The sequence below is a fragment of the Ciconia boyciana genome, chromosome 1, assembly GCF_034638445.1.
Source record: "Ciconia boyciana chromosome 1, ASM3463844v1, whole genome shotgun sequence".
NCBI lineage: Eukaryota > Metazoa > Chordata > Aves > Ciconiiformes > Ciconiidae > Ciconia > Ciconia boyciana.
In genome coordinates, this window is record NC_132934.1 from 53,360,380 (window position 1) to 53,384,220 (window position 23,841).

Below are 23,841 nucleotides of genomic sequence, written 5' to 3' on the forward strand. Positions count from 1 at the left end.
AAGGCTTCACAAAGCCATCTACATCGGGACTGCAGCTCCCTTTAAGATTATGTTCCATGTTTAACTATTACCTTGATTAATCAAGAGACAGAAGTATCAAACTTAGGAAAATGCACATATTTTGCTATCTAATTCTTTTATTTTTATAGATATTTTTGCAATAATTATGTCAATTATTTTTTGAGATAATTCTCAATTCACAAATTTAAAGTATCAAAGATAAGATAGTCTTGCTATGTTTTACGGTCTCATCCTCAGATTCTAAATACGTTACTTATGTGGTAATATTTTCAGTTAAATGAATATCTTGCCTTCCTTAATCAGTCTCTGTGTGCACAATAGAATATGAGCATAAAGTGGATAAAAAAGGTGCATGTGGGATAGTTTATTCACCTTGGAGACATTTGGACAAGATCTCTTTTAATACTTAACTATTTTCTTAGATTTCTCAGAGGCTGCAGGATATTCAGGGTCACCTTGCCTTTACGAGAACAAGCAGGCTAGAATCCCCTCAGGTCAGGAACTATCGTGAATGAAGAATCTCTTTCTAAAACTGATGTGAAAAAGATAAACCACAACTAATGCAACAGTATGGTAGTCTAAAGTTTCCAGCATGCAGGCTGCATGCAGGCATTTTCAGATCGTGCGTCTGATTAAGAATCAGAGGAATTAGTTCCATGAATTATAAGATGGTTGGATAGAGTAGATAGCATAACTGTTAAATAAAATTTGACAAAAATAATTTAGGAAGATTTCATGAGGAGATTGGTCTCTGTTGGTCTGTTAAGAATGTCAGCAATGTTTTCTTCAGCCAGAGTATGGAAGCTTTTTCCCTCTCGAGAAGAAATGTTGGAGGTTTCTGATTTACTGCAGACCAGCTGGGTACAGGAGGCACCTTCCTCTGGAAGACTGCAGAAAGCCACTTTTCACTGTAGGCCTTGGGCAGCTGATTTAGCAGGGAAGTGAAGAGAATGAAGGTAAAATGAGCTAAAATAGCTAGGAAAGTGGTTTCTAGTATTTGAATGCAGAAATACACATGCTGCAGCTGTGGCATTACAGAGGCAATTAAATGGGTGTTCCATAATCTTCGCTTGACTCACAAGCCGAATGGGACGTACCATTTTAAAATTCTGCCTTCATGCACTACATACGTGAATAAGTGCTGTATAATAATGTTCTATCTCCAGATTAGTGGATACAACATGACTAAGCGTGCTATTTTAATCACCTTTGCAATGATGATTACTCTACTGTAAGATACTTCTGAGAATCTTTAATCTAAGACTAGTCATTCATCTCCATTTCTTCCTTGTCACAATCCACCTAGATGCTGTCTAATGTGACCTTTCTGCTCTTATTTCACCGTGCTGTTTGCCAGAAGATTATTTTTAATCTGTATGTTCCTTCATAACAAATATTCCTTATCTCTCTCTTTATATAGACTGAAAAAGAGAGTGGTTATCTTGATGTCTATGATAATCTGTTTAAAGTAGTACAGTGAAAGGACTGCACAGGAAATACTTTTATGTCATTTAATTCTGCCTTTTCTATCATCTGCTCCACCTTTGTCTTTAAAAAGGGAGAGAAGAAGCAGACACAGGGTATTTTTTGTGGAAGGCCAGGAATATTGGATAAAGCTGCTCTATTTGTTAAAGGATTGTCAGTGGGATACTACCTCTGCAAAGCCATTCACTGAGGAAATAACCTTTATATTCCTTTTATGCTACCAAATTTGTATACTGATAAATAACAATGATCTTTAGCTATTGTCTGAGGATATGAAGCTCATATATGAAAAAAGTTGCAAAACCTGCGTTCATTTGGTGCCAGTTAGTTTGCTACATCTCCACTGCTTCATTTTTACTTAATATAATAAAATAATGATGATCACAAACTGGTGATCTCAGAGGGCCTCAGGTAAGCCAGCAACATCCCTGTATAAGAATTATGTTAAAGGGGCTTACCCAAAATTCAAATGGAGGGCTGTGTGTTATCTTCTGTTCTTTACAGAAAGTGTAGAAGAGGTGATGGACCAAAACCTCCTATATATCTGAGAGCTCCCATTCTGCTATGCTCCAACAGATGGCAGGGCTTCCAGGAATTTCTAGGGTAAGGTATGGTTGTCCCTCTGCGTGAAAAAAAGGCAGAAGAACAAGCCATCATAAAACATAAGGGATATCCTTGTGTTTATTTTGTTAAATGAATTTACATAGTTAGAGAAGGTGAAAGCTATAATTACTCTTTTTGGTTGCTAGATAGTGTTGCTGATTTTTTAAGCACATCTCTACAAAGGGCAAAATATAAAAGTTCATCTTGTTCTAAAGATAGTGTTTGTTGTTAGAGCATTACCTGTTCTAAGTGGTGAAATAGCTCTGGAAAAATAACATGCATTTAATTGTGTCTATTGGATATTCAAGACAATAATTTATTTACTGGGAACAGCTTCATAGTTTTGTGTAAGGTTGCCAGAAGGAGCATCTGCTAACTATTTGAAATAAAAACCAGGCAATTAAAATACACAGATAGGAGAGGGATAGTAGTTTGTGGAAACTCTGGCCATACTCTGCCCTCAGTTACCTTCCTGCTGTTCCTGAATAACTCTCCAGAAAGTTAATAGTTACTTTGAAATGAGAGTATATAACTGAAGGCAGTATTTGCTATATGTTTTGGAAACATAGTGTTAATTTCTACCTGAGACTATAGAAGTGAATGAAAAATGGAGGTTAAAATATACCAATTTCAGTAAACCTGACTGATATTATTTAAGACACCATTTTACAGTAGCCCTAGAAATGCTACTTGAAAAGAGTCTTTAAGATCATTGGCAATTAAGATGTATGAATAAATGCTTCCGATGTAGCAAACTTACAGAATATTGGATTGGGTTGAATGAACTCCGTAGAACACTTGAAGCTTGCTGTAAAACATATGTCATTTCCTCTGGTTAGACTAGTACATGCTTGTTTTTAGTTACCACAGAGCGGGAAGAGCCATAGTGGAAATCACACTTTTTGCAATTCTTATATGTTTCAAGTCTACAAAGAATTTAAGCATATTCTGAATTTTGAATTAGTCCCACTGATGTCTCTTTTATAAAGTGAATTACTTATGGTTAAAGTACATGATATTAAATGCCATTCTGGATGTGACCCTAATGACATCAGGGGTAAGAGTCTATACTAATGAACATATTCTCATGGATAACTTTCTTTTTAAATTATCCTAACCCCTGCATAACTGTGGAGTATGTAATCAATAGATTTTGTTTGTTTCTGTCTCTTCCACAAATTATTAGAGGTAAAGGGCAGGTCAACCAAAATGTAATTAAGTATTTCATTCCATTAGGGAGTATGTGAATTAGGTGAGCAGGCCAAAAGTGACCAGCTTAATTCAGCATTATGTATCGGCAAAACAGAACAGCTGCCTTGGGGTATTAGTGGCTCAGAGCTTTAATTTTTAATCACTACATATAATTACTCGTATGTCAGAAATACACTTTTGATTTAGTTATAGAACTTAGAGTAAGAGAAACATATATACCTCTTAACCCTATCCTAGAATCAAGTATTAGTTCAAGGGCAAGTTCCTTTAGTGCTATCAGAGAGGGAAACTGTGAATGCAAAAATGAGCATATAGTTGTATCCAGACATTTTGGGATAATATTCAGTGTTGATTATATGAACTCAGACACTAAGGAACACTAAATGCCTTTCCTTAACCACAGCATAAAATACCAACGAATTGCAAATGACCTTTTCTACCCTCCTTCCTCTCCCCAGTTTTCAAAATCTAAATACTCGAGTCATAAAGTCACTTCACATAAAGTATGTCAAAGCACATTTGAAATGGCCAGTTAATGAGACATATATCTACCTGAGTAGAATTTCCAGAAATATTTACTTGGAAAAATGCTGACTCTAGTGTGGCTGTGTTTGGACTAATTTTGAGTATAATTTTGTGTGCCTCTTCAGACAAAGGAGTCAAATAGCAGAATAGCTCAAAGAAAAGGACCTTTTAAAATGACTATCAGAGAATAAGAACACAGCAAATTTGAATGTGTAAATGTGACTAGTCATAAAAATCTATAAGTTTCTTTTAACCAGTCCTGGAACAGAAAAATATGATATGAGTCATATATCCAATCAAAGCTCTTTAAAACAGCTTAGATGTTGAATTTCAAATATTTGCAGTTGTGAACAATATATACACTAAAACTTACTCAGATAAATTATCTCATGAATACATTTGAGAAAATTATAAGATGTTCATGACAAAAATCACATGCAGAAACAGAGCTAAAACTAATTAAAACCATTATTCACCATGAATTATTCGAAACATCTAGTCATCACCAATATCAGATACCAAGCTTGTGAAGGAAGAGTAAAAATACTTTAAAGCAAGAATAGTATCATTCATAGTAGCCAACGTTCACACCCTTCCTCATGATTATATTATTTACATATATTTTTAGGTATGACAGAATACAATCAGTCATTTTTACATAGTCTTCCTTTTTTATTAAATTTTTTTTTGAAAGAGCTCAGCATTGTTACAACTGCTGGAAGCATGCTGCATGACTTACAGTACAAAGAGAAGAAAATTGACTTTGTGCCAATGAGTTTATTGTAAGAATGTTTTTGCTTTAACTTTCTGGCAATTTCTTGTAAAAAGAAAAAAGACAGTGATTGATTATTTGCATATAATAAATATGCACTATATATTCGGATAAACAATAGGGTCACAGACTTCTACGCAAACAGATCATGAAGCAGCAAAAGAAAAACTTAATTTGTTGAATTTCATAGTGTGCAGAAAAATTACTTGTAACCTTTAAAACTGTTAATTTAGCATGAAGCCTTAAATCATAACATAAGCCCAAGCAGATACGCTCCATCAACCCAACAGTATGGCTTTAGCCATACAATCAGTGAAGTGGTCTGGGCATGGATCACTTAACCTCCACTAAAACTGTTTCCTATTGCTAGGTACTCACTAGAGACAGAAAGAAACCTGTGAGAAAAGCGACCTTTAAACTGGAGATGTGTTAATATTTCCACACCTAATCAATAACAAATGGCTAATGTGATAGTGCTTTGAGAAGGAGCTGTGAATTCCCCCAAAAGAGATCTATTTAAGATGTGCTCCAGAGGAAGGGGGAAGGTTGCTCCAAGAGCCAGGACCTTGGTTTGAACTTTGACAATGATGGCCCACAGTAGGGCTTTTGAATGTTTTCTCTCTCTACCCAAGAAACTGTGAGGAGATCGCTCTCCGTCAAGTCTACAGAACACAGTTACACAGAACTGCAAGGTGGAACAGCTGGATTAGTAGGCATTACAAGCAATCTGAGTAATATTTACTTCAGTGCTTGCAATTTTTAAATTCACGTAATTCAAGTAGATGACTCTGAGGATGGCCTTAGAGACCCAGTAATGCAGGAAGAAGAGGCATGATATCAGGTATCTTATACAGGCAGAACCTTTTTGGAGTAAAAGGTGAAGAGAGAGAGAGAGAGACAGAGAAGGCAGTGCAAGGCACTGCGAAGACAAGACTTATTAATGGACTAAATTATTAAAATGTATGTTAATAGTTGTGAAATGGGAAAACTGATTATTTCTATAATTCAGTGCTGTCCTGTAATTCAGTCTCATGGTTCACCACTGGACATAAACAATAACACAAAAATTTGCCGATAGGTTACTTCTCATTCACCCTTACTTCTCCAAGAGAAGACAGAAGGATAATATGAAGGGCAAGCAGTCTATGGAAATAAAGAAATGGTTTCAGAGAAAAAACTAGTCTGCTCACTAGCAGCAAAACTGTGATTCCCTCTTCATGTTTTGTTACAGTCCTGACATAACTCAGACAAAAAGTGTGAGTCTGTGCTTACCTTTCCTATAGATATAGGTAAATGATGTCATCAAGAACTGAAAGTGCAGGATATTCTGAAAGACTTACTTTTATTCCCTGAAGAAAAGCCAGCCACACTCTGCTGGATACATGGTAAACGGGCAGGCATATGCCACTTCAGACTGGCATGTTGGCAGAAAAGCACAGTGTGAAGACAAACATGGATACCATTCTCTAAAGGGCAAAAAGCTAGATATATTACAGCAACTCGAATGTCTTAAAATACAGACACCTATGTTTGTATGATATCAGGAAAGAAAGAAGAAATTCATTGCTTGTATTTTTGTTTCTAATGAGAGAAGCCAATAAGGAAGTGTTACAGGAGCTTGGAGGACTTTGCCTTCTGGAGGGTACAGATTCCTGCAGAGGGTACAGGTTCAGAGGTTTGTAGTTTCAAAAAGTAGAACCAGAATACTCATGGAATATCACACGTTGCAGAAGAAAGAACTGTTACTCATGTTACTTTTGCATATCTTGTTGGATAACAGGCAGTTTGGTTTTAAAGAAAATCTTTTTCCACCTTTGCTTCCCCCCCCTCCCTCCCCTTTTACAGGGGACAGAAGTGTTCTGCTTCTCTGCTAATTCAGATTCGATATACAACACACTTGACCATGGACATTAACAATACAAGAAAATTGACAACTTGGCTAAGTATTTTGCTAAGTGTCTTCATTCTTCAAAAAACCGATCCTAGGAGATTATTTTCTCTTTCTCTTTCTTCTGCAGTATTTCTTTTTGCTGTTATCGTTCCCCTTTTTTTTCAGCACTGTTTTGATATGCTGAGCATGCAATCTCTATGGAAAGTCAAAGGGGTTCACATCCTGTTCTTGCTTACTCTCTTCCCCTTCCTTATTCTCCTGGGCTTTCGCAATTCAGGCTGTCTTCATGATTCCTTGCATAAAAAGAGGAAGACATGGTCCCTCAGTCTTCTGTTCTTCCAAAAGTTCAGTTGCTATGCAGCTGACCTCTCCTCTGGCCTCTTTCTGTTGTATGACCATATGTAATGTCTTCTCACTTTCAACTGCAACATCTTGAAAAAAAATGAAAGGTATGATGGGGTTAGCAGTGATATTGTGTACTGCATTTCTCATCAAGTTTTAGATATGCAAAAGATAAGTTGGCAGTGGAGCAACACTGATTCAGATTCTCTGAGGACCTCAACTTTAATATTGATAAATCATCTCCTTTTTAGAGGATCAAATGCTAAATCAGAATAGATACTCTGTAGATACTGCAAACCTGCAGACTCAGGCATAATCCAGAAGGTCCTGTTTGCACTGGTTAGCGTTGGTTATAGATGATGTGGAAGACCTCTTGGCCTTGCAAGCTTTAGATTTCAGTATCAGTAAATTCAGTAAACAACAGTCAAACTTACTAAACCAGCACACTGAAAAAATCTTGATAATGTGAAGCAGACAACTAAGCAATTACAGATTGAAAACTGGATAGGCAGCTATTCCAGTGCCATCATCTAAGCATGTTGGTCAACTCATTAACAGTAAATAGTAGATAGGCCACAAATAACTAAGTAGGCTAGTTACTTTCTAGTAAATGGATTTAATGTTTTCTATTTCTTCTCTGGAATATTCACATTCTGCAAGGCATGTATCTTTTACAGTAACAAGGAGATTCAGTTTTCACTTTGGGGGCCAGCATACTTCTTACATCAGAAGAGCATATTAAAAAACCAGCAGCTTCTTGAAGTGAAATGCAAAACTAAGAAATGGTCTATAAAGGATATTGTGATTGACTTATGCGGGTGGTTGGTAGAGACATTAATGAAAAAATAAATCATGTCCTGGATGCTGTCTGCTGAACTTACAAAATATGGCATCTATTCCCACAAAAAACCCACACACCCATAAGAGCCGTGACATTAAAAAGCAAAATACCTTGTCTGGTGACTTCATTTTTTTCGATAGCTCTCTGTTTCACTTCTTATAGTAAGCTCTCCTGCAGGTCCAGAGAGGTGTTTTCCCTTCCGGAACAGGTGTGCTCTTTTTCTTGATCACTTTTTTGAATGCTTTCTGTAATACCTGCCCTCCCCTCATTATACAGGAGATTGGTCTTTGGTGCTGTTCAATAACATGGTAGGCTCTGCAAATGCAAAAAACTTCACAATCTATTCCAAATCATTTAGGAAGAAGCAGATGTATCACCCTACCACAGAGATTCATTTGTTTTCCAAACTTAGAAAGACTGGGCTTAGTATTCGGTCCCATCACTCCTTGTTGCTGTGACCAACTTCTGAATGATACTTGATGAATACTTGGAATAATCAAAATGAGAAGTTGCAAGTGTTAATGTTCCTTCGAGATGCGAGAGCCAGTGCATCTTCTGGTTGGTTGAGGATTTCAGTAAAACCAGCTTATATAGTCATTACTGACATGTAAATAGGTCTCTTGGTCAAAAGGAAGCAATCTCACCTACAAATACTGATAATACAGGTTGCAGAACCCAGCTAAGTAATTAGAATGAATTCATTAAGCCTCAAGGGGTAACCATTTGCCTCCTCCTGGCTCAGGAAGGACCTGTTGCTGTAAACCATCCAGATGGCAGAAGAGTCATATTGTCCTGGAACTACTACTGTGGCACAGGAGAGTGAACTGGGGCAGAGTCTGAAAAAAAGCTAAAGTCTGGGACTACAGCTTCATATTTTCCTGGTGTTTTTCTCTAAGCTCTTCTGGGAAAATAGTCCTTTTTGTGCAGCAGGGAAAGAAAGAATTATAGTTCTCATAAAAATAAAAACAGACTGCTGCAAATCTAATTCACCCATTGCGCCCAAGAGAAAAAGATCAGAGATCTGGATTTGATAAGCTGCTGTATATATATTCAAATATTTAATTTTTTTTTCTTCCTGTAGAAGGGGACTTGTGACTGTGTGCCAGGACATTTTTTTTCTGTACACACAGAACCAGATTACTTGGCCAGGTTGCTCAGAAGTTGTCTTTATCTTATAACAAAAATGTAGTAAGACTGCATGAAAGAGAATGAGGTATAAGCTGGTCTTTTACCTGCCATCTCAGGCACTAAGTTCTGCCAATGCTCCAACAGAGGGGCTCCCATCAATTTGTGTTATAAAGCAAAAGCAAGAGAAGCAGACAAACAACCCACTGAACGAGACTAAATCACAACTTGCCTTTGGATCAATCAGCAATGCCCATTAATGAGCCTGAAGCCTGCAGAGAAAAGCTGCTCGCTCCAGAAAGGATACTTCTGTTTATGGCTAAACTGCTCAGTGGAACGGAGCCAGAGAGTGAGCCCAGGCACCACACTGCTGATCATCCACATTAATTAACTGATAGCCTTCTCCCTGGGATGGCCAGTTAGCACTCTCTGAGGCATAGTTCACAGGACAGCCTGCTCCAGGGACCATTCTCGCTAGCTAGTTAAGACATGATCACCTGTTTTTTGGGGGGTAAGAATGAGATTTTTGCTGAACAGATGCAAGTCAGATCATGCCACTTCATTTCAGAGCCCACAAACAGTCCCTAACAATGTTTAGTCAGCAGTCTAACTCAGCCTCTGTATCACTAGCTCTCTCAAAAATCTTCCTTTAAATAATCTCTAACCTTACCAGTACCTACCTTACCCTGTCTAAGTCCATCAGCTAAGAATGGCCTTGACTGCTTTCCAATACCTATACACTGTTTCATCATACACAGGACCTAACTGCTTTCCCTAAATCCTTAAAAAGTTCATATGCTCTGCTAGTTTGTCAGAGTTCTTAAGGCACCTGAAAATAGGAAGGAAGAAAATTCAAGCTTCAAAGTTGTAAATACTACTTGATAGCAAGAAAAGTTGACCAGAGGATTTCCACAAACCTGTTATATACTGTTAGCAGGAAAGTTGCAGAAATATCAAACAGTACTAAATTTTTTGGAGTATGTATCAATTTTCAAACTCAGAAATACCTCCGCAACTATAGTATATATGACCTTTTCCTGAGTGGAAGAATTTTGCTTTAGAAATAAGATAAGTTGTTTTCAAATCTTTTTAGAAGAAACTTCCTGCCCTCTGAACCTCTGAATTAACCCCCAAATCAAAATCCCTGAAAAGTCGACCTCAAAAAGCATACAGATTCTGACTGCTCTGGCTGTTGCCTGCTTCTGTTAGTGAGTAAGAACATTTCTTTGCTAAACATATATGGTGTATTTGATGTAGTAGAAACTTGATTACAAGAAGTTCCTGGGTCACTTCAAGATGATTAGAAGAATGAACAGAAACATTCTGAAATGCTTTCTGCCCTCCCCTCCAAATTAGCCCAGAGGATCTCTGCACCACTCAGGTTTGGTGACTCACAAAGCTCAGAAGTTTTCTCGCATATTACTCAACACTCAGTCACTGCTATGATGCAAACATTGCTCTCATTCCCAACCACTGCAGAAGAGATCACTATCCAGAGGTAACGAGGTAATTTTTCATTGGGACAGAGCTCAGTAAAATGGAATCTGGATATTTTCTTAGCATAATTTTTATTCCCCATCATATGGTAGCCTTTGAACAGTGGAGGAGAAAAGCACTATCACAAAATAAACCAAGAGTTTAGCATAGGATGATTAGTCATGGGAGGTACCTATTTCCCTCCACTAACCTTGGAGAGTGCCTACAAAGTAGCAAGGATAATAAACTAATACAGTTATATCAAAGAGTAAAATTACCACATCATGTATCTACATTTTCATGAACTTAAATATTACATTAACTAACAAATATCTTGCTTTGTTAATAATAAACACAAAATTTTGTCTAGCATAGCTTATTTTCTCATCCTTGAAACTGAAAAAGAACTAAATGGTAAGGATGTGATATTTTGTGGAAAGTGTCAGCTTTCTACCAGCAAGCATACTTGGATCAACTTAATATCTATAAACCTATTACTAAGTTTGAAATTAATTTACAGAAATGTAGACAAAACAAACAAGAATGAAATCACCATGCTTCATATACCTCTCAATTAAAAGAGTTAGACTATCACATGCAAAGAAAAGACAAGTAGAAGTCAGATATCCTAGAAATGACTCTTGAGTACAAACACTTAAAATGTTCCTGTATCATTACCTATATCCTAAAGAGATTCTCCATAGAAAATGGTAGCCTGCTACATCTACGTACGAGTGATCCTCAGTAAAGTGATCTCTATTACACCCAGATTTTGTCAGAAAGGATGTAACCAAGAAGACCACTGCATCGAAATCTATGAACTTGTAGAAAGATCTAAACAGTCTGGAATCACCGATACAAAATGGTGTACGGAAAATTATCGATATAGTGTAAACTGTGTAAGCAGCAAGGTTATTACATTCTGGAGGATTTTAACTGTAGCAAGAAAAGGAGTCACCATGCCATCGTCATGTGGCATTCAGCTATCTCTACACTTCTGGTAAAGGCCCAGAGCACATCCCCTCTGGTGTCTGTGGGCTCATGGAGGCCCCCAGACAGCACTGCGGGGAGGCCCTGTGTCATCATCCTGGGGCCATGTCTAACCCCCACCAAGCCTGATCCTGACACCCACGTGTGGGTCGACATCCCGGCCCAGCCTCGGCCTGTCCCTGTCCCCAGGGGGGTGCCTGATGCCTGGGGCTGGGGCTGCCCAGGTCCCCCCTGGCTGCCCTGCTCCTGGCTGGGGCAGTGGACGGGCCTGGCCTGCCAGGCCCTGCCCTGCCGCCCTGGGGAGCCCCCGGCCTTGTGGGACCCTGACGCTTCTGGACTCTTGCTAAAACTTCTTGTTCCTCTGTCTATTCTCAAAATCCATTCTTCCCTTTCCATCACCGATGGTAAAACATTGCTTTAAATCTTCTGCAAAGTGACTCCATAAAACAGACCATGGATCTCTGTGGCACGCATTACACGTCAGCGTAGTTCATCTTTGAAATACTACGATTTTAAATAACAGTGTTTGAGACTTCTGTTGGTGTCTTATAGAAAAGTTGAGTCATTTCTGGCTCAGGCGCTGCCAGTAGCAGGGAAAGAGGCTGCAGCCGCAACAGAGGGTGTTGTCTGCACCCACACCGCCCCACCTGCGAGGCATGTCTGACTGTCGAAGGCTGCAGCACAGTCAGCGCGGCGTCAGGCTCCCCCTGCGCCATTTCTGCCGTACCACGAGATGGGCGAAGGATTCCTGACGGAAGCGAGTCACGGGCTGAGACGTACGTAAGCAGCAACTTAACAGCTCCCCAGATGTGTGACCTCAGCCTGTGCTGACATACCCGGGTAGCACGGCTACTGACAGCACCGCACCTGCGATACCACGGATTTCAACAGATATCCCCCTGGATAAAACTTGGGATTGAACGATTTGGCTGTAAAGGATAAACCAGCTTCCGCTGGGTAAGCCGGGATGTATGAAACCTCTGAAATCACACCTTCGTACCGCAGAGCTGCCCTGTTGATGCAGGACAGCAGGGAGAGTCGGTTTGCTTGCTTTTTACCTGATCAAATGGAAATAAAATTAAAATCACCCATAGTAAAATATGGATATTGCTAATTTTTCTCCTACTAGAGTGAATAGAAACTCTGATCAGGGAGTCACTGTGCTAAGTACTGTGCAGCCAATAAGGCGATCTCTGTTCCGAGGAGTTTAGAGTATTACCGTAGTAATGTCTACAGAGTGAGCAACGGAAGAAGTAGCAGACTTTAATTTACTGTTGATGTAAAAGTTAGAAAGCAATCCAAAAACCTGGCTATCGCAGAATGTGAACTTGCTGAAAAACAGAGCAAAAATTTTGGAAAGAAACAAGATGATAAGGGAAGATGTATCACAGCAAATACCTAGATTATTCTTGCCCGCACTTTGAATCAACTTTTAAAGTAATTTTTTTAAAGTTATGTATAGCAATAAAGTAAAACACAGCAATAAGAGCAGGCTGCCAAATAGTATTTACAAAACAAATCAAAGGGGTATGCTGGAGTACACATTAAAATTTAAACCCTTCATCTGCTGCTTGTATGACAGTATTGTGAGAAAGACAGAAATGGAATACTTTTGGCACTAATTAAAACTCCCCGTTGAGATCCAAGTAGTTAGAATTTCATATAAAGTGTTGTTATAGCAAGACAGTAATCAAGATGAGTTTTGGTATAACTGAGACAAAAAGGACTGGTAGTTAAATATACATGTTTGTCATTGCAGATAGCTCAGGAGATTTTTAAGGTGGTTTAATGCATGTGTATACCTTATGAAACCAGGGTGAAAGTCATGCTGAGGGCACAAATGCTCCTGCCTTTTCTGGAATACTAGGATACAATGCAATGAGCAGAAAAATAGAGGAAGAAGCGAAAAAGAATCTACATTTTTTCAAGCAGCTTTTCTTAAAAAATATTCTGAGAAGAACTGGGCTTAAGAGGACTGTAAAGAGGAAAAGTGTGGTTGTTAGGTATTATTTGACCTGTCCTAATAAATTAGTGGTACTTGTTTTTAAATACCTACTTGATGTTAGCATTTTATGGCTTCTCTGTGTTGGTCTAAGAACATTTAGTAAACTGTTAAAAAATGAGATAGCACAAAACCCAAAATTACAGTCAAATAAACTAAAAAAGGACAATATTCTAAAACCAGATAGTTGAAAAATATAATTTCCAGGTTGACAGTGTCCATGTAAGTTCATAACAGTGTCAGGTTTGAGATACTCTCTGAGTCTGAGGTGTGGATCTATAATCATAGCAATAAATTAAATATGTCCAAGAACATTCCTGGGCATCAAGACTAAATTGTATGAAATAGTCTGCTTATGTTAGTAAACTCTGACTCTGCAAAGCTGAGGGACAGCATGGCTGTTGGGAATGGCCTCTAAAACATCCTAGCTCCAGATCTGTGTCTGGGAATTGCTGGGGAGAATGGTAGTTGGTATATGCCGAAAGTGTACCCAGGTCCTTCTGAATGTGTGCTCTAGTGCCTGGAGGCACTTTCTGAACACTGTTTAATTTACTAATATAGACATAGCTGGACATAGTTCATTGTCCTAAAGTCACAACTAATTTGGTAATGTACCATAAGCCAGAGAGTCTATGTCAGTTCCTTGCTTATTATTGCAGTTAGTACAAATCCATCAGGAATAACAGAAGTTTACATGGAATTTAAGAGGTAGTATCCTGGGTGATCCTGATGGAAATGCATGCAATAATGGCTTTCAAAACACATGTGAAATCAGAATCCTAATCAAAACCATTCTTTAAAGGTTTCTGGTTCTAGTGGTGTGCTAAGATGTCTTGGTGTGTTAAGAACCACCAAGATAATTTAAAATCTGCCAGGCTGATCTGTGCCATTTTATGTGTTCTCCTGAAAACAACATACCATGAGAGGTTACTCTAGAAATAAAGTGCACAATGACAAACACCGTTTAAGATATAATAGAAATATTCTTTCGAAATACCAAGAGAAAAGAAATATACTTTCAGGCTTCTGAGTTTGAGGTAAATTCTGGTAATACTGATTATGAACCATATGAAAAAGTTGTTCATGCTAACACGACTCACCTCTGTGTTCTTTATCTCGAGGAGTAAGACAAGCTGGAAATGTCCAAATGTTGGCAGAAAATTGTTTTGTTTTCACATAACACATAAATTTTGTAGATAATTAATAATGGCATGCTAACAGTATGTACCATTCCTTTGTTTAAGGCAGGGCTTGTGGGCAGAACTGAAGCACAGTAGTGTTGCTTCACCTATTGTACTGCTCAGAAACAAAAAGAAAAAAAGAGAATGCTCCTTGCTAGTTCTTCACACCCACGAATGACTTAGTATTGGTTACAATGATGGTCCCTGGATATGTCAAGCAACAGCAGAAAAAATATTTGAAAAGTAAACTTCCACTAGTTGTTAACTCATGGATTCTGAGTTTTAATCATAAAGACTGAGTAGTTTTTTTGTATTTCAAAGGCATGTCTGTTCCAATTTCACTAACAAACTCTGGCAGAAATAAATGTTGCAAATCCACGCATTCCTGCATCCAGAACTGGCTACTGAGTGCTTAATTGCATTACACTAAATGCTTGGCTACAAAGAGAATTAATTTATCTTCATATACACATTTTTGTGTTGTAATATCTAGTTCTAAGTGGTCTTACATCTTTCTAGAATAACAGAGGGTTAATACCCACAAGGAAATACCCACAAGGGTATTTCAACACATAAATCACAACCCATTGCATGTTTGATCTCTTTATGTGGTATTTTTAGGTGAGCTTTCTAGGCTTGGAAACCATTTACATCGCAGCTTTACAATACTTCTGATATGGATGGTTGGCTGTGGCAGGACGAAAGAATGAGTATGAGTTTTAGAAAAAGTGTACCACTTTTTCTGATAAGCATTTTCCTAAGGTGCCTTCTCCCTTTGTATAGAAAGATGGAGCTTTCTATGACTGCCAGCCAAATCAGAGTGTTTTTAATCATGTCACAAGGCTTTTTAGACTGGTTTACTCTTCTTGATGAATGTTTTTTGGATGTTTTTTGCAAAAAAATTAAATGTTCGCAATGTTTGCAATGATTGCAGTGGTTTTTTTGCAATCTTTTGAGATCCTTCTGTACAGGGAAATATCTCTAGTTCTAGTCTTGTTCAATGACTGAAGTAGATATCCATTCTACACCTACCATGAAAAAAAGTAAGAAGGTTATTCTGGTAAAGTGGGGTACCAATCCAGTTTAAATTCCCTGCATAGGTTGTGCAGCATGGCATCAGATGAATATAGCTGATGAGTAGATGTTCTGCAACTTTATATTTAATAGCAATTGCACAGCGTCATTTTACAACTTTCTTAACAGTGGGTTAAAGAAATAAAAACGTCACCAGTAGAAAGTATCCACAAGTTCTGGAGATGATGATCATGTTAATTACAAGAGTGCTATTAAACCGTAGATACAAACCAGCACAAACACGAGCTCAGAAAAGCGTGGCCCAAGCACAAATTAGTAGCGATTGTGTTATACAAACTGTTTGTAAAAGAGACAATCTCTTCCAAAAGGTAGGTTCAAGAACTAGAAAGGGCAGCAAAAATGGAAGAACTTATGAAATGTGCTTGCCTTTTGCTTCTTACTTTTTCTGAAATTTGATCCGGGGGCTTTTTAAAAGACTTTTTTGGGGAGTAGTCAATATTTAAATTGGAAAACTAATGGCAGATGAATTGTAATTGTCGCTAGTACATGATATGAGCTCTCATTTCAGGCCTGATGGGAGTCTGTGTTGTATTGTGAAGCTCTGTGGGTCTGTCGATGATCTCTAATGGATCAGCAGGGCTATTGTCAATAGGCTTATATTTGCTACATATGAGCCTATACCTCCACCAGAAAAAAAATGGAAAACCACAAATACTAAAGTAGTTTAAAAACCATTAATTATCAGAATAGGTTTTCTGATGTGCAGACTTGGAATTTATTATATCTGTTCTGTAGTATTCTCTGTAATATTCTCCATAATATTCTGTAAATTTCTCCCATGAACACTCCTATGGAACTCATTCATTAGTGTATTAGGAAAATGCAAACACAGCTGAAGCAAACTGAGTTCTGTAGTCTGTTTGTGGAAATATTTGGAGTAGTTACCTAGCATTAATAGCATGTACCATGGCAGCAAAAATAACCAACTGCGTAACACCAGAAACGACAAAAAAGACAGAAAAAAAATTCATAGTTTTTTTTTTAAAAAAAAAACAAACCCTTTTGTAGAACCAGCAATACACTCTAAACCTACTCAATAGGGCAAGATTTGTCATAATGAACAACACCTTTTACTAGACCAGATTGACACATTTGGGAGATACAGATGCTTGGGCACAAAGGCCTTTCTTCAGGTCTAAAATAGCAACAGCAGCCTTTAAAGAGGAATACAAGTTGAGAATATGCAAGCTGCATATCTCAAGTTGCATATCTCAGTCCATCTGAGAGAAAAAGTAGTTGGTATTTGTGAAACAGAGGAATTGCAAAGGGAAAAGGCAGTAAGTATAAACTGATTTTAATAAAAATGCAAGAGTGGCTGCACTGGGCCATAGCAGTGCTCTAGATCACAAATGTGTTTAGATCAGTATCCTATCTTAAACAACGGCCCATACAAAAAGAAAGTTCCCATGATTGCACAGTTGTTCATGGTCTGTTGTCACATACCACCTTAGATGATAGTGAAGTTTTACATGCTTATAAGCATACTAATTTAAAATTCTACTAGATTGATGATACCTCACATAAAAAACCTAATTACAAGTCCACTGTGATTACAGTTCAAGTTTACAAGTTCAAGAAGGTAATTTCCAAGGCTAAATTAAAACAGAGCTCTAGCAGTTTAACTGATAAATACTAACTACCTACCAATGGAATTTCACAGTATTAAAGTCTCATACTTTGGTCTTATTTGACCAAGGGTATTTTATCCTTAATCAAGAAATATATTATTAATACCACCATTCAGAATGTAACTAAATGTTTGGATTCTGACATACTCAGAATACTTAGGAAAACAATACAGCAAAAAAAAGAACAGAGAATTGCCGTGCACTAACATTCTCGATCCTTGTTAGAAGAGCACCAGAACCACCTAGTGGAATTTTCATTTATTACAATGACTCTAAAATGCCATCTTGTAAGCAGTATAGCAATACATGCTGCTTTATGAGAAAGTTAATATGTGGTATCACCACTGAATCATGGAAGTTAGGGCTGGGGAGACTCCTACTAGGTTTCCTTTCTGTCATGCAGGGCTATTGCTCGACTGTACACTGTTTTTCACCTACTTTAAATGTATCAAAGGATGATGTTTACACTGCTCGTTCTGAGACAGTTTTCTAACTTTTCATATGTCATGAACAATTTTTTCCTTCAATTAATTTAAAAGTGTCTTTTTATGTAATTTTTTTTTTTAAATTTGAATACATTACTCTGACACCTTTCTGGTTTTATACTTCAAACCTATAATGTTCTGACATGTCCCTTCTGTACTCCATAGCAGTATTGGTAACAATATTAAATTATTTTACTGATATCTTCTAAATTGGCTTTGTCAACTATCTGGTGAGCTTTTTGTTTCTTCTCTCAATTCCCAGAAGCACATCCTAGTATCTTTTCTGGTGATGTGTGCAAAACTGTACGAAAATGATGCACAGAAATATCAAGGGCAATTTAAAATATGTTTTGATAAGATGTCTTTTTATAACTGTAACAACATACTCAATTTTTTTGGTATTCTAAACTAATCTCAGGGATATGGGCAGGGGTTGGTCATTCTGCACATATGCCTCCTCTGTTTTCAGTGAGTAGGAAAGCGTAATCAAATTTCATTCCTTCTTTGCCATATATGTACACATTTTCTAAGAGACCACTAGAAAAATGTTTGTAAAAGTTTTTGAGGTCTCAAATGTAAAGCAGATAGTTGAACCAGGGAGATGTACAGAGTCATACTTTCAGCAAATTCTTGGTTTAACTGCTGAACACAGAATTCATTTTTATTATCTTGCAATTAAGTTTACTGAGTATCATCCTATATAAAACTTATCCTTAGGAAGTGCACATAGGTTCAAATCTGTAGGCATAACTGTAAAAAGCACAGCCCTTAGAAAATCAGGATCTGTGCTACTTGAATGGGACTTATCTTGCCTGAATAAGAAACACAAGTCCTGGGTAGGACACAGGAATTTAAAAAGAGAATCTGAAATTCTGCTTTATGTGGGATTATTCTAGACTTTTTCACAAAAATGGCATGTCAGAAAAATGAAACTAGAGATGAAGTACTATTTACTTTGGCCACTCTTTGAATACATAACTAACAGTGTAGGTTTAAAAAGAGATGGCAAAATTTGTTGTGTTTTGTGATACAACTGCCATAGAAGCAAATGAGGCATACAGTTGCAGGACTGAAGAAAATGCCAGATGTATGATATATGACTTTCCTAAGGAGTAGGCAGAATTTAGCAGTCTGGTACATCCAGTGGCTGTTAATGTTAAAATGTGTTGGTATACGATGGTGAGCTACAATAACTCTCAGAACATACCAAGACTTCCCAGTATGTTTCCACAAATGAGAAACAGGTTTCTAGGGGAAACAGTATTCATCTCAGAAGTTGCAATACTGGGACTTCCCCGCCCCCCCCCCCGACTATAGCTTATTATTTTTCCTGGATATCACATTTTTAGTCAATAATTTCTATTCTATTTTCTCATATATGAAGCCACATTCAGATTTAGAGTGATATTCATCTTACGGAATGTAAAATATCCACAACAGAGATCTCAGTACTCACAGAAGGGTCCCTTTAAGTTAGCAGAGACAAATAGGCACCTTTAAGGCATGACTCATCTGATGCAATTTAAGCATTTGCTTTAGGACGGGATGAATCATATCAAAGAAATGACTGCATATCTTCAATGATTATAGCAAGAATCTAGACATGTATGACATGTATGACTATGTCTGAGTCGTAAATATCAATTTCACTGATATAGCCAGCAACTGAAATTTTATCCCTTCATAGGTCCCTCTTTTGCTAAAGTAGAATATGATCTAGCATGTTCAGTAGAGGTCAAAAATCCCCACTAATTACTTCTTTCCAATTGTCTGAAATTTTGAGTGATCACCTAGCTACCTGAAATATATTTTCAAGATGATATTTTTGTAGACATATTTTTTAATGTAATTTTTAATATTTTGTACATTTTAAAAGTTTTAAATTTTGAAAAATAAATTTAAAAAAGAAAATCGAATTTTCTTTTCAAGACTGTGATACTGTTATGAAAAATAGTTTCTTAAGCCAATTTGTTCCTTTGCTTTAGCAGAAATAAAATAATCTGGAAAGTTTCCAGTATATCCATGATTGAGGACTGTAGCACCGATTGTTGCAAGGAACTTAAGAATTAACACACGTATATGAAAAGCATAGGCTTTTCCAACAATGCAATGTCTTACTACACTTCCACCCACTTAATGACTGGAACATGTAAAAAGATGAATTAATATAATTAGCCTTTATAATTCGTCTTCACAGGTGAAAGACAGTTGTGAATTGTGCCCAACATTGCCCTTTTTTTGGCATAATTTAGTAAAGATGTGCCTTAAAACCCTTTTTGGAAACTTGAAGCATTTTGGGAATGGCTGGTTAGCTGATGCATTCTAAAATACTGAACAATGTAACTGAGGTTCCTTCTGTTTATCCATAAGAAGAGAGACTGGTTGGGTCAAAACGCTGTGAGAATGTCATTGGTCTTGTTTTTTATTGCTCTTGCTGTAATACCATATGAAGGCTGGCAAAGGAAAAGTCTGAAAAAATAAAAGCCAAGGGTGGGAGGATATCAGCAAGTTAAACATAACACAAGAAGCAGATGGATAAGTATATATTAAATTATATTACCCTATTCAATGACTGTGTAATGCTTCTTTTTTTAATGTTACTATGTACACGGCTTTACTTATCACCTGTACACCTCACGGTATCTTACTGCAACAGTCACTTCAGTTCATACATTTAAAACGTTCTCAAGAGCCTCATGGCAAACAATGCACTGAATAAACATGCTGGGTTACTAAAATATCAGTACATTTTATGAGGAGATACAGAAGATCTCCAGAACTTTACACACTCACATGCACACACACACACAATGACACATGTACCGCCAAGCCAAGTTTTCATCTGCTTGCAAGATTTCTTTGGTGAAAACACTGCACTGAAGATACAAAGCCTCCAGATATGTCCCAGAATGTACATTGTACTGACCAGTGGCTGTTCTTTATGCGCCATCACAACTTACTTTCAGCATGTCAGCTAAACAGGATTAGGAACTCAGGTGGGAAACTCACAGGGAGAGCAAACAGAGCTCTGAAACATTTTCATGGAAGCTTCCCTTGAGATAAAAAGGATGAAGCAGAAAACAAAATGAATAATAAAAAGAATTGATTCCCCATGGTATTTTTCAAAGCCAAGTGTCAGCTAACTTCTGAAATAAAAAAAGCATGCTACATTCTTATTCTTATTTTATTAGTTGCATGCAAAAACTGACCGTGGGTATTATCAGTAATACTCATCTCTTTTACAATTCAGTAAAATGATTTATTATACAGAGATAACTCCTTTACCACATCATCCTACACTCACTTTGACAGATAATTGGGAAAGATTTTTTTTTTTTTTCTAATAATTTTGCCACTTTCAAGACATCAGTAGGACGTGACAAAGATTGAATCTGAGTACAAGATTTCAGATATTCAGAATTATGTCTGTTGTGATTCTGATGACAGATTTCTACAGTATCAGTAAACACATTTCTGACTCTTATTCATTTAAACTTACCTTGACATTTTCCCATCAGAAGATTTATATTTCAGACCCTCTAAGTATATTTACTGTCTTGATAATTGCTACATGCACAGTCAAACCAAATAAGTGAGTTTCAGGACCAAATAAAATTCTTCACTGCCCTATTAATGGGTCTGTACTGAATTATAAGCAATAACTTATTTGATTCTCAGAAGAAAAATACAGTAGCTCATGTCATACTTGCACAGAAAAAAATACTTATGAGAACAAAACCAAATGGAATGCTAAAATGCTGTTGCTTATGGAAATATAACAAATTGCAGCAATAAACACAAAATCTCATCCATTTTGCTTAACAGCATCTCCTGCAAAACAGTGAGGGGGTTTTAGCCTTGACACATTGGAATAATCTGTGTTAAATCCCTGGGGAAATGCAGAGAAGATAGCAGCCAGTTTGCTTCTCTTACTTATCTGAATTCCAGAGACCATTAGAAATCTTATGGTGAAAAGCTGAAGTACATTATACCAAAATCCCCAGGAAAATATTTTGCCCAGAACCTTAGCTTAAATGAAACATCTTCAAATAATCTTTTTTAAATTCTTTCTCACATCAAGGTATTCTTGACACAAATCTTCTTACCTGAAACACTATCCAATGTTTTATTTCTTCTATAATATATGACGTGGTCATCTTTCACATTTTCTGTAAATCATCATTTTGATATCCTGTAATTGTTTATTAATAACAGTAGTAAAAATACCGAGAGAAACTATAATTTTAGATCATATTTTAGAGAGTGTTCTAGGAGCTCTCTATCAATCCATGAAGATGATTCCCTGCTGCAAAAAGCCCGCAAGCTAACGTGAAGACTAAAGGAAAACAGAGAAAACCTAATTGTGAAAATAGTTTTGAATATTTGAAAATCTATATATAGCTGTGTAGTCATTTGTTTACATTTTAGATAGACATAAAGTAAGGACTTTAATGTAATCTTTTTCTGTTTTATATGATACTTATATCCTCTGTGTATGTTACTTCATTATGCATTTCTAGTCTTTCTTGCTAAGCCCATTAGCATCTAATGGCAGTTGTTTCCCACTCTTGACATCTCATCCTTGCATATAACTCCCTCATTTACTACTAACTCTCCTCAGCTCTCAGTTTCCTCTTTCCCACGCTTTAGTTCTAGTGAATTTCCAAAGCCAACCACTCCATATGCTTACAGGCATATTAAACTTCTGTCATTTTTTTTTTCTCTCACATTAAGTCACATCTTACGCTTCTGCTTCCCAGGGAGCCACAAATTAACAAAAAAAATGTTCACAGATCAGAGCAGATAACCCAAGATAATAAACTTTTTTTGCGGATGTCATGTACTGGTGCTACTGTATACTTTGCTATTAAAAGCAGGTAAGAAGAATTATTTCTGCTTGCAAATTGCTGCTCAGCTTCAACAAAAGCAGCAGCGTAGATCTATCACTACTCTTCAATAATGTAAATTTATGAACTAGCTCAGTATTTTGCCATCCATCCTCCTCAGCTATGGCTTTGATGCTTATCTATTGCTTATATAAATCTTACATAAATTTAACTCGTAAGACAGGAAGCACAAACTACCTTGTGTTTGGTTACGTTCACTGAAAACACAGTAGAACCATATTGCGTGTGGGAACACAAATGTTTAAAATACTCAGCTCTGCATAATTCTTGTTCTTTTGCTTTATGTGTGCATGTGAGCGTATATGCTTACTGGAGGGATAAGTATTTTAAACAAAGATGTTATGACTGCATTTTCCATCTTCAAGTAGATCATGCATGTGGAAGAGGGGATGATGAGAAATCCTTTTTCATGATGGAGACTGCCAGGCAGCCATTAGCAGCTCACCTGCAACTACCCAATATGTTTACTATTGAATTTGTTGTTTTAAATGGTAGCATGGACTCAAGACCCTGAGAAAATCAGGATGGCCGAGAGCTTGGGCTGACTCCTCCAGAATGATAAAAATTGTTATTTGGAAAACTGATGTGTGTCCTTTCCTGATGAGTGCGTTCATGTAACCTGACTGGCTCAGACAGGTTCTGATCTAGCTTTCAATACCTGAACAAAAGTATAAGCAAGGTCTAACTATATTTTTTCCAGTAGCTTCTGTCATTACTGCATCTGAATCAGGTGTTTAATTCATTGATGAAAAAACACAGATAAAACACCGTAAGAGATTTTAAAACTGACTTTCTGTTTTGAACCCTCCAAACTAGAAAGATCTCTCATTTTCTATTAACAGAGTAACAGATTTGCAACAGCTATATTGCAATTCATTATCTGGATACCATTCTGAATATCATTGCACATAGAAACATGTTTCACTGCATTTTCTCAAATTCTTTTTCAAATTATGGCAGTGAATTCAAATCCATACAACACTACTTTTGGATGAATACTGCATTTTTAAGATCTCTACATGATATGAAGAACATTCTTTAAAACAAGCAATGAATAAGAAAAAGTACAAACTGATGTAGGAATATAAATCAGGAGTTAAATGTACATAACCTTGCAATGACTTGATCATTATGAAAGGGATCACAAATACCTGCCAATAACTATTTCAAGGGTGTAAACACTGGGGCTGCCAATGTTTTATTTACATCTGTAGAAAATTGATAACTGGAGATAATGGTATGTAATTTTGAAATAATACA

The 23,841-nt window shown here is 37.0% G+C and overlaps 1 protein-coding gene and 1 long non-coding RNA gene across 5 annotated transcripts in view; both read right to left on the reverse strand.

The window, feature by feature from the left end:
* ANKS1B (ankyrin repeat and sterile alpha motif domain containing 1B) overlaps window positions 1–23,841 on the reverse strand; it is a 448,570-nt gene that overhangs the window by 123,550 nt on the left and 301,179 nt on the right. The window lies entirely within an intron of this gene.
* LOC140653696 (uncharacterized) lies at window positions 4,551–21,861 on the reverse strand. The gene is made up of 3 exons (XR_012043191.1): window positions 21,781–21,861; window positions 7,803–8,007; window positions 4,551–6,940 (listed from the first exon to the last, which is right to left on the reverse strand). It is a non-coding gene; the product is annotated as an uncharacterized lncRNA (long non-coding RNA).